This window comes from Pongo abelii, chromosome 14 (assembly GCF_028885655.2).
Source record: "Pongo abelii isolate AG06213 chromosome 14, NHGRI_mPonAbe1-v2.0_pri, whole genome shotgun sequence".
NCBI lineage: Eukaryota > Metazoa > Chordata > Mammalia > Primates > Hominidae > Pongo > Pongo abelii.
Genome location: NC_071999.2, coordinates 28,915,217 through 28,924,399, shown reverse-complemented (window position 1 = coordinate 28,924,399; position 9,183 = coordinate 28,915,217). Strand labels below are relative to the sequence as shown.

The 9,183-nt window shown below is 38.7% G+C and overlaps 1 protein-coding gene across 4 annotated transcripts in view; it reads right to left on the bottom strand.

The window, feature by feature from the left end:
* The window catches only part of LOC100172861 (poly(ADP-ribose) polymerase family member 4), a 117,704-nt gene that overhangs the window by 105,538 nt on the left and 2,983 nt on the right, over window positions 1-9,183 (bottom strand). The gene's annotated exons all lie outside the window — the stretch shown is intronic.

The following is a 9,183-nucleotide window of genomic DNA, read 5'->3' as shown; positions in this document are numbered from 1 at the left end:
GCATGTTGGGACCCAGGCCCAGTCCCGAATGAGGAGGGACTTCACTTTCTTTTGCTCCTCCCCAGCAGCCCTCCTGTTGGTTTGGATACAGCTACCCTGGGTTCAGCTCCTGCCTTTTCCTTCACAGTTGCTACCCAGAAGCAGGGAAAAAAGGGGTCTGCTATTGATGATGCTGGTAACCCCCACTGGGTAAAACTCACTGGGTGAACAGGTCAGCCACACACACTACGAAAAAGAAGGGCATCTGCCTCAACAGTAGAGTGAAGAAAGGCAGAAGTCTGCTCCTTATGAGCTAGCCTCCAGGGCATACAAAGACATTCTTACACATTCATTCCTTTTTGTATTCACTTTTTGAACATTTATTGGGCATCTGTAGTATGCTGGGACGTTCATTGGTTCCGAAGACATGGAGATAAACATTGGGGCACTCTGATCCATAAAACAAATACTTCTAAACCCGCAAAAAAACTTAGCCACACACTAATAGTGGGGAACTTCAACATCCTACTGACAGCTTTAAATGGATCATTGTGGTGAAAACTAACAAAGAAATTCTGGACTTAAACTTGACACTTGATGAATTTGACCTAATAGTCTTCTTGTTTTATCCAAATTACCACTGTGTCCCTTTTAAGTAGGGCATTTAGACCAATTACATTGAAGGTTAATATGGATATGTGGGATGTTTATCCTGTCATTGTTTTGTAGACTCAGTTGTGCAGTTACTTGATAGAGTCATTGGACGATGTACTTAAGTGTTTTTATGTTAGTAGTACTCTACCTAACAAACACAGAATATACATTCTTCTCATCTGCATATAGAACATATTATAAGATTGACCACATGCTTGTCCATAAAGCAACTCTTAATAAATTTAAAAAATAGAAATTAGACTATACTCTCAGACCACAGGACAATAAATTCAACACCAAGAATATCTCTCAAAACCACACAATTATATGAAAATTAAACAACTTGCTCCTGAATGACTTTTGGGTAAACAATAAAATTACAGCAGAAATCAAAAATTCTTTCAAATTAATGAAAACAGGACAGAACATGCCAAAATATCTGGGATACAGCAAAAGCAGTATCAAGAGGAAAGTTTATAGTGCTAAATGCCTACACCAAGGGGATAGAAAAAATCACAAATTAACAGTCTAACATTGCACCAAAGGAACTAGATAGAAAAGAACAAATTAACCCCAAAGCTAGTAGAAGAACATAAATAAAATCAGAGCATAACTGAATGAAATTGAGAAGCAAAAATTTGTACAAAAGATCAACAAAACCCAAAGTTTGTTCACAGAAAATACAAACACAATTGATAGTCTGCTAGCTATATTAACAAAGTAACAAACGGGAAGACCAAAAGAAGCACAATCACAAATGACAAAGATGACATTACTACTGAATCCACAGAAATATAAAGATCTTCAGACTATTATTAACACCTCTATGCACACAAACTAGGAATTCTAGAGGAAACTGATAAATTCCTGGAAACACACAACCTCCCAAGAATGAATCAGGAAGAAACTGAAACCCTGAACTGACCAATCTTGAGTTGCAAAATTGAAGCAGGAATAAAAACCTACTAAGCAAAAAAAGTCCAGGATTAGATGGATTTACAGCTGAATTCTACCAGATGTACAAAGAACAGCTGATACCAATTCTACTGATACTATTCCAAAAAATAGAGAAACTCCTCCTTAACTCATCTATGAAGTCAGCATCATCCTGATATCAAAACCTAGCAAAGACACAACAAAAAAAGAAAACTACAGGCCAATATCCCTGATGAACTTATACACAAAGATTCTCAACAAAATATTAATACTAGTGAACTTAATCTAGCAGCACATCCAAAAGTTAATTCACCATAAAAATGTAGTTTTGATTCCTGGAATCAAGTTTGTTTCAACATATGCAAATCAATAAATGCGATTTACCACATAAACATTAAAAACAAAACCTATAGGATCATCTCAATGGATGTAGAAAAAGCTTTTGATAAAATTCAACATCCCTTCATGTTAAAAACCCTCAACAAAGTAGGCATCAAAGAAACATACCTCAAAATAATAAGGGCCATCTATGACAAACCCACAGCCAACATTATATGGAATGGGCTAAAGCTGGAAGCAGTCCCCTTGAGAACTACAACAAAATAGGATTCCTATTCTCACCATTCCTATTCAGTGTCATACTAGAAGTCCTAGCCAGGGCAATCAGGCAAGAGAAAGAAACATAAGGCATCCAAGTAGAAAAAGAAGAAGTCAAACTATTTCTCTTTATTGATGATATAATTCTATACCTAAAACCCTGAAGACTTCACCAAAAGGCTTCTAGAAGTGATAAACAACTTCATTAAATTTCACAGTAGAAAATCAATGAAAATCAAAAATGAAAATCAGTAGCAGTTCTATACATCAGTAATGTATGAGCTGAGAGCCCAATCAGGAACGCAATCTCCTTTACAATAGCCACAAAAGAAGTAATCTCTAGGAATACATCTAACCAAGGAGGTGAAAGATCTCTATCAGGAGAACTACAAAACACTGCTGAAAGAAATCATAGATAACAAACAAATAAAAAATTCCATGCCCATGGATTCGAAGAAATAAAATTGTTAAAATTTGGCCATACTGCCAAAGCAACTTAAAATTCTATTCGATCAAACTATCAATGCTATTTTTCACAGAATTAGAAAAGACTCTTCTAAAATTCATATGGAACCAAAAAAGATCCCAAAGATCCAAAACAAACCTAAGTAAAAAGCCAAACTAGAGGCATCACATTACCCAACTTCAAACTATACTGTAAGGCTACAGTCACCAAAACAACATGCTACTGGTACAAAAACAGACACATAGACCAATGGAACAGAACAGAGAGCTCAGGAATAAAGCCCCAGACCTTCGATCATCTAATCGTCAACAAAGTGGACAAAAACAAGCAATGGGGGAAGGACATCCTATTCAATAAATGGTGCTGGGATAGCTGGCTAGCCATACGCAGAAGAAAGAAACTGGACCCTACCTTTTACCATTTGTACAACAATTAACTCAAGATGAATTAAAGGTTTAAATGTGAGACCTCAAACTAACAGAATCCTAGAAGAAAACCTAGGAAACACTATTCTGGACATCAGCCTTGGGAAAGCTCAAAAGTCCTCAAAAGGAATTGCAATAAAAATAAAAACTGATAAGTAGACCTAATTAAACTAAAGAGCTTCTGCATAGCAATAGAAACTTTCAGCAGAGTAAATAGACAATGTACAGAATGGGAAAAATATTCACAAACTACGCATCCAACAAAGGTCACATATCCAGAATCTGTAAAGAACTTCAGTAACTGAACAAGCAAAAAATAAATAACCCCATTCAAAAACAGTCAGAATACATGAACAGATACTTCTCAAAATAATACGTACAAGTGGCAAACAAACATATGAAAAAATGCTCATCATCACTGATCATCGGAGAAATGTAAATTAGAAGCACAATGAGATACAATCTCACACCAGTCAGAATCGCTATTACAAAAAAGTAAAAAAATAACATGTTGGTGAGGTTGTGGAGAAAAAGGAACACTTACACACTGTTGGTGGGAATGTAAATTAGTTTAACTACTCAACTACTGTGGATATCAGTTTGCAGATTTCTCAAAGAACTGAGAACTACCAGTCAATCTGGCAACCCCATTACTAAGTATATATCCAAAAGAAAACCAATTATTCTACCAAAAACTCATACATGCACTCACATGTTCATCACAATACTACTCACAATAGCAATGACATGGAATCAACCTAGGTGCCCATCAACAGCGAATTGGATAAAGAAAATGTGGTACGTATACTTCATGGAATACTACACAGCCATAAAAAGAACAAAATTATGTTCTTTGCAGCAACATGGATGCAGCTGGAGGCCATTATCCTAAGCAAATTAACACAGGAACAGAAAACCAAATACCGCATATTCTCACTTGTAAGTGGGAGCTAAACATCAGGTATTCATGGTCATAAAGATGGAAACAAAAGATAATGTGGCCTACTAGCGGGGAAAGGGAGGGTGGTGGTGAGGGTTGAAATTCTAACTGTTGGGTAGTATGGTTGGTATTTGGGTGGTGGGGGTATTCATACCACAAACCTTAGCATCATGCCATTTACCCAAGTAAAAACTTGCACATGTACCCTCTGAATCTAAAATAAAAGTTGAAAAATAAAGAGCAAACAAAACTGGGCCAGGGCAGCAATTCAAAGCATGATTGATAGATAGATAGATAGATAGATAGATAGATAGATAGATAGATGACAGATTAAAATAAATCTAAACTACAAACTTGTCTTTTTACTGTCTTGATAATGTTTTCTTATGGATTCTAGTTTTTAATTTTGATGAAGTCCAATTTATGTATTTTTCCTCTTGTTTCTTGTGTTTCAGTGCTATATCTAGGACTCCATTGTCAAATCAAAGGTCATGGAGATTTATTTCTATGTTTTCTTTTAAGAGTTTTAACACTGGCCAGGAGCGGTGGCTCACACCTGTAATCCCAGCACTTTGGGAGGCCGAGGCGGGCAGATCACGAGGTCAGGAGATCGAGACTATCCTGGCTAACAGGGTGAAACCCCGTCTCTACTAAAAATACAAAAAATTAGCCAGGCGAGGTGGCGGGCGCCTGTAGTCCCAGCTACTCGGGAGGCTGAGGCAGGAGAATGGCGTGAACCCCGTGGGGCGGAGCCTGCAGTGAGCCGAGATCGCGCCACTGCCCTCCAACCTGGGCGACAGCGAGACTCTGTCTCAAAAAAAAAAAAAAAAAAGAGTTTTAACATTTATGTTAAGGTTTTTAATTCATTTTGAGTTGTTGTATATGCTGTCATGTAAGAACATCACCTCACTCTTTTGTATGTGGCTATCATTATCCCAGCACCATTTGTCAAAAAGAGTGTTTTTTCTCCATTGAATTTTTCCTGGCAATGCTGTGAAAAGTCAATTACCCATAGATACTTAAATTAGTTTCTGGATTCTCCATTCTCTTCTGTTAGTCTATGTGTAAAGTTACGGATCTACCCTTGACCCGGAATGCCTATCAGAAGCTGATCAAGTGCACACTTTCTGTTCTTATGATAATTACAACTGGGACTGGACTCTACAATATTTGACTGTATAGTGTCTTCCAAAATTCTTTCTTATAATATTTCACCTTGTTAATAAACTCCTGAGCCTAAGAATGGAAAGAAACATGTTTTATACTCACAGTTTCTTAATTTCGAAAACTATCCTGCATGGACTGATCACTCAATTTAGGAAGCTGGCATAAGGAGCATTTATTAGCATTCTGAACAGGGACCTCCGATCTAAGACTCTAAGTACTACAATCATTTAGTAGTGAAATTCCATTCTGTGATTGGTTCTTACAGAACTAGTTGTACAAAAGCCCAAAGATACAAGAAAGTTCACAGAAAACTGTTTGTAATACTTAGAAACTGGAACCAATAAAAAAGGTAATCAGTTGGGGATAGATCATTATAAAGCCTCCATATGAATGAATTATTCATGATTATTTAAAATTGAAATATGTCTGCAGTTACAGAATAAGTTGCATAGTATGATCCAATATGTATATAAACAACATCATATATGTATGTGTGTGTGTATATATATATATATATGTATATGTGTGTATGTGTATATATTTCACCTTGTAATATTTTATCTTGTTAATAAAACCCTGGACCAAAAAATGTAAGTTAAAGGATTGTGTGTGTGTGTGTGTGTGTGTGGCGCACGCATGCGTGTGTGCTCATAACCAAATTTCTGCAGGAATAAAGGGAATGTTTCTATATGATGACTTTGCCTTTTCAAAAAAAAACAAAAAGCACATATATTTAAATTGTTTAAGGGGAGGTCCATGCTCTTGACCTTTAAACTAAATTGCCTTAAAACTTCCCTCCATAAATTCTCAAAATTCTTCTTGGAATTCTCTGGGTTGACTGAGAACAGAGCTACAAAGAGCCATAACACTTTCCAAAGTTGGAGACAAAATATTCCTTTTAAGCTTGCAGGGCAAGCCCCTGGCTCCTAAGCAGGCTGCCTGTGACCCTGGATATGAATTTCAGGCCAGTTCCTTCTGCCTTTTGGAGTCTGGTCAGCCTACCTGGATTTTATGTTCTTCAGAAAATCTTTGACCTTTTCCAGGGAAAACTTCACTATATCACTATTTGCCGGTAAAACTTTGCTTATATTTTAGAACCTCTAGAAAGAATGCAACTCTGTATATACTTTGATGTTATTTTATTAAAGTCAATTTCAGAATTCTGACCTCCAGAACTCCAAGAGAATCCACATTTCCTCATGGATTTGCTACCTCAGTTTGTCCAAGAACTTATTGAAGTGCACCTCCTGGACCTGGCAGTCACTCCCAAAACAAGAGGAAGCAGCCATGAGCCACCAGAGCTCAGAGAACTTAAGTGACACACACAGATTCTCCTATTGGAACTGAGGTCCAGATGCCCAGGCAGGCCCAGAACTCATTTTTCTACAGATGAGGGCATCAATTCTGCAGTGCGCTCACGCTGTCTGCTCCAGACCTTCAGGCTCTTCTGTCTGGAATGTTCCTCCCTGCTCACTTTGCACACCCAGGACCCAGCTCAGATGGGACTCCTCAAGGACACCTACCCACCTGGCCAGTCACACCTTCCCGTGGCACCTGCTCCTTGCTGTCTCCTCACCAATCATACTCAAAGCAGATGCTATGGATTGTGTTTATTTACCAGCTACAGGAGCATTAACATTTTATAATTAATATTTAGTCAAGTTTAGTAAGCTGTATTTTTGAGGATATAGGCAGATAGTTTAGAATTTCAAATAAAGTGTTACAAAGTTCTTACTGGCATAAGCTCCAGCAATTTAATATGTTCATCCTTTTATTTCTAATATTGTCTATTTTCCTGATAAATCTTGACAGATGATTATCCATTTTTATTAGTGTACTTAAAGAGATGTTGATCTTTATTGAACTTTGCTGGATTTCTGTTGCAATTTTTTTATCCGTGATTTTTTACTAGCAATTCATATCTACTAATGTGTTTGGATTTATTCTGAAGACTTTTTCTAATATTTCTCAGATTAGAAACTCATTTCGCTAATTTACAGTCTTTCTTACCTTCTAATATATCATTTATAAGTCTAATATTTCCTTAAATACTGCTTGTGGTAGGCAGAATAACAGCATCCAAAATATGTCCATATAGTAATAGATATTGATGCAATGTAATCACAATGGGCTAAAAGTGGAAGACAGAAGCAGAGACTCAGAGAGATGTGAAGATGCAATACTGCTGGCTTTGAAGATGAAGGAGGGGACACAAGCCAAGGAATGCAGGTGGCCTCTAGAAACCAGAGCAGTCAAGGAAAAGAACGATCTTTTAGAACATCTACAAAGAATGCCACTCTGTAGATACCTTGATTTTATTAAAGCCAATTTCAGAATTCTGATCTCCAAAACTCTAAGATACTATATTTGTGTTGTTTAAGTCACTGGTTGTGGTCCTTTATTACAGGACCAATAGGAAACTAGTGCACTGCATTTGTTGGATCCACAAATTTATAGTTTTACCAATTATAACCTTTAAATATTTTAGAATATTCATTTTAATGTCTTCTTTCATCATCGGTTTTTAGAAGTTTATTTTTTCTGTGTGATTTTATGTCCAAATGAAGGCTATTTTTCTGACAATTAGATTAAGGTTAAATAATGTGGTCTGTGTGATGACAATCCTGTGACACATGCAGCTTAGGATTTCATCAATTATTCTAGATTTAATGCATGATCTACTGGACATATATAAAATATTAGACTTTAAAATAGGAAGGTTGAAATATTACATAAACTAAAAGGGCATCAAGTTTTTATTTTTTGCTACTTATATTTTACATATCTTTGTTGATCTTTTTTTCAAAATGTCTTTGCTCAAACAATTACTGAGAGAGTGTTAGACTCTGTTCATACAATTGAATTGTGCCTTTTGTAAAAAGAATTCTTCTGAGTTTTCTTGTAATGTACAACATGTAAAATACATATAGCCTCTTTCACCTGAAAAGCAGTATAGTATGGAAGGGCACAGGGACAAAAACACACAAACAAAAACCTTCACCGATATCATTGAAACCACAGCAAAAACAAATACAAAGCACCTACTGTATGCAGGAAACCTGCTGGGCCCTGGGGTACCTGCTCCAGCTAATTTCCGTGACAACCCAAAAGACCAGGACACAGATGAGGAGACTGAAGGTCGAAAGGTGAGGGCCTGTGGCAGGTGGCAGAATTAGGGCTGAACAAGCTTTGCTTGCTCCAAAGCCCAGGCTGTGGGGTGGAGAGCAAGGGCCACAGAAGATCTGTGCCCTCCTCAGAGAAGAGTCCTGCTCCTACCTGCCCTCTGCAGCCCACTTGGGTTGGCATCGTAGAAGCAGCCTTTCCCCAGCCACAGCAAGGCCAGCAGTGCCAGCATAGGGGCCATCTGAGTTCTCAGGAGAGGGCTACCAGCAGGGACTTGTGGGCCTCATCCAGGTGGCCACCAGGTTGTTGGCCACCAGAAGGTGCGATACATCCTCCACATCCAACTCATTGGCAGTGTGGCCAGCTGGTGCACGCCGTGGGGCTTCCCTGTGGGGAGAGTGGCTCAGGATGGGCTGGCCCCTTCCCCACACCCCCTCGCCTACCCAGCTGATTGGGCCACAGGTAAATCCTGTCCCTATGCACCTGGCCTGGGTAGCTTCCTTCCCACAGGACTGCAGAGACCTGTGTCCCTTTGGAGAGACCCCCACGCCATGCCATCCCCAGAACCCACAGCTGCACTTCCCGGTGTGCAGCCATCGACCCTACCTTCCCCTCAATCTCTCCATCGCCTTGTCGGGGAGGCACTTTACAGATGACAGAATTGAGGTTACACCGATGCTCAGCAGCAGGGCTGACCCTGAGCAGATCCTGCATCAGTTTCCTTTTCCACAAAAATTTGGATTAGCAATATGGCCTTCCTGGGCTCTGGACCCACGGGTGTGTTTGTAGGCAGAACAAGGTAACACAGGGGCTACACGTGGCATGTGTCTGTGTCCACGTAGGAATGCTGGCAGTGTTCATGAATTCTCACTAGGAAAAGGAGCCAGAGCCTCAAT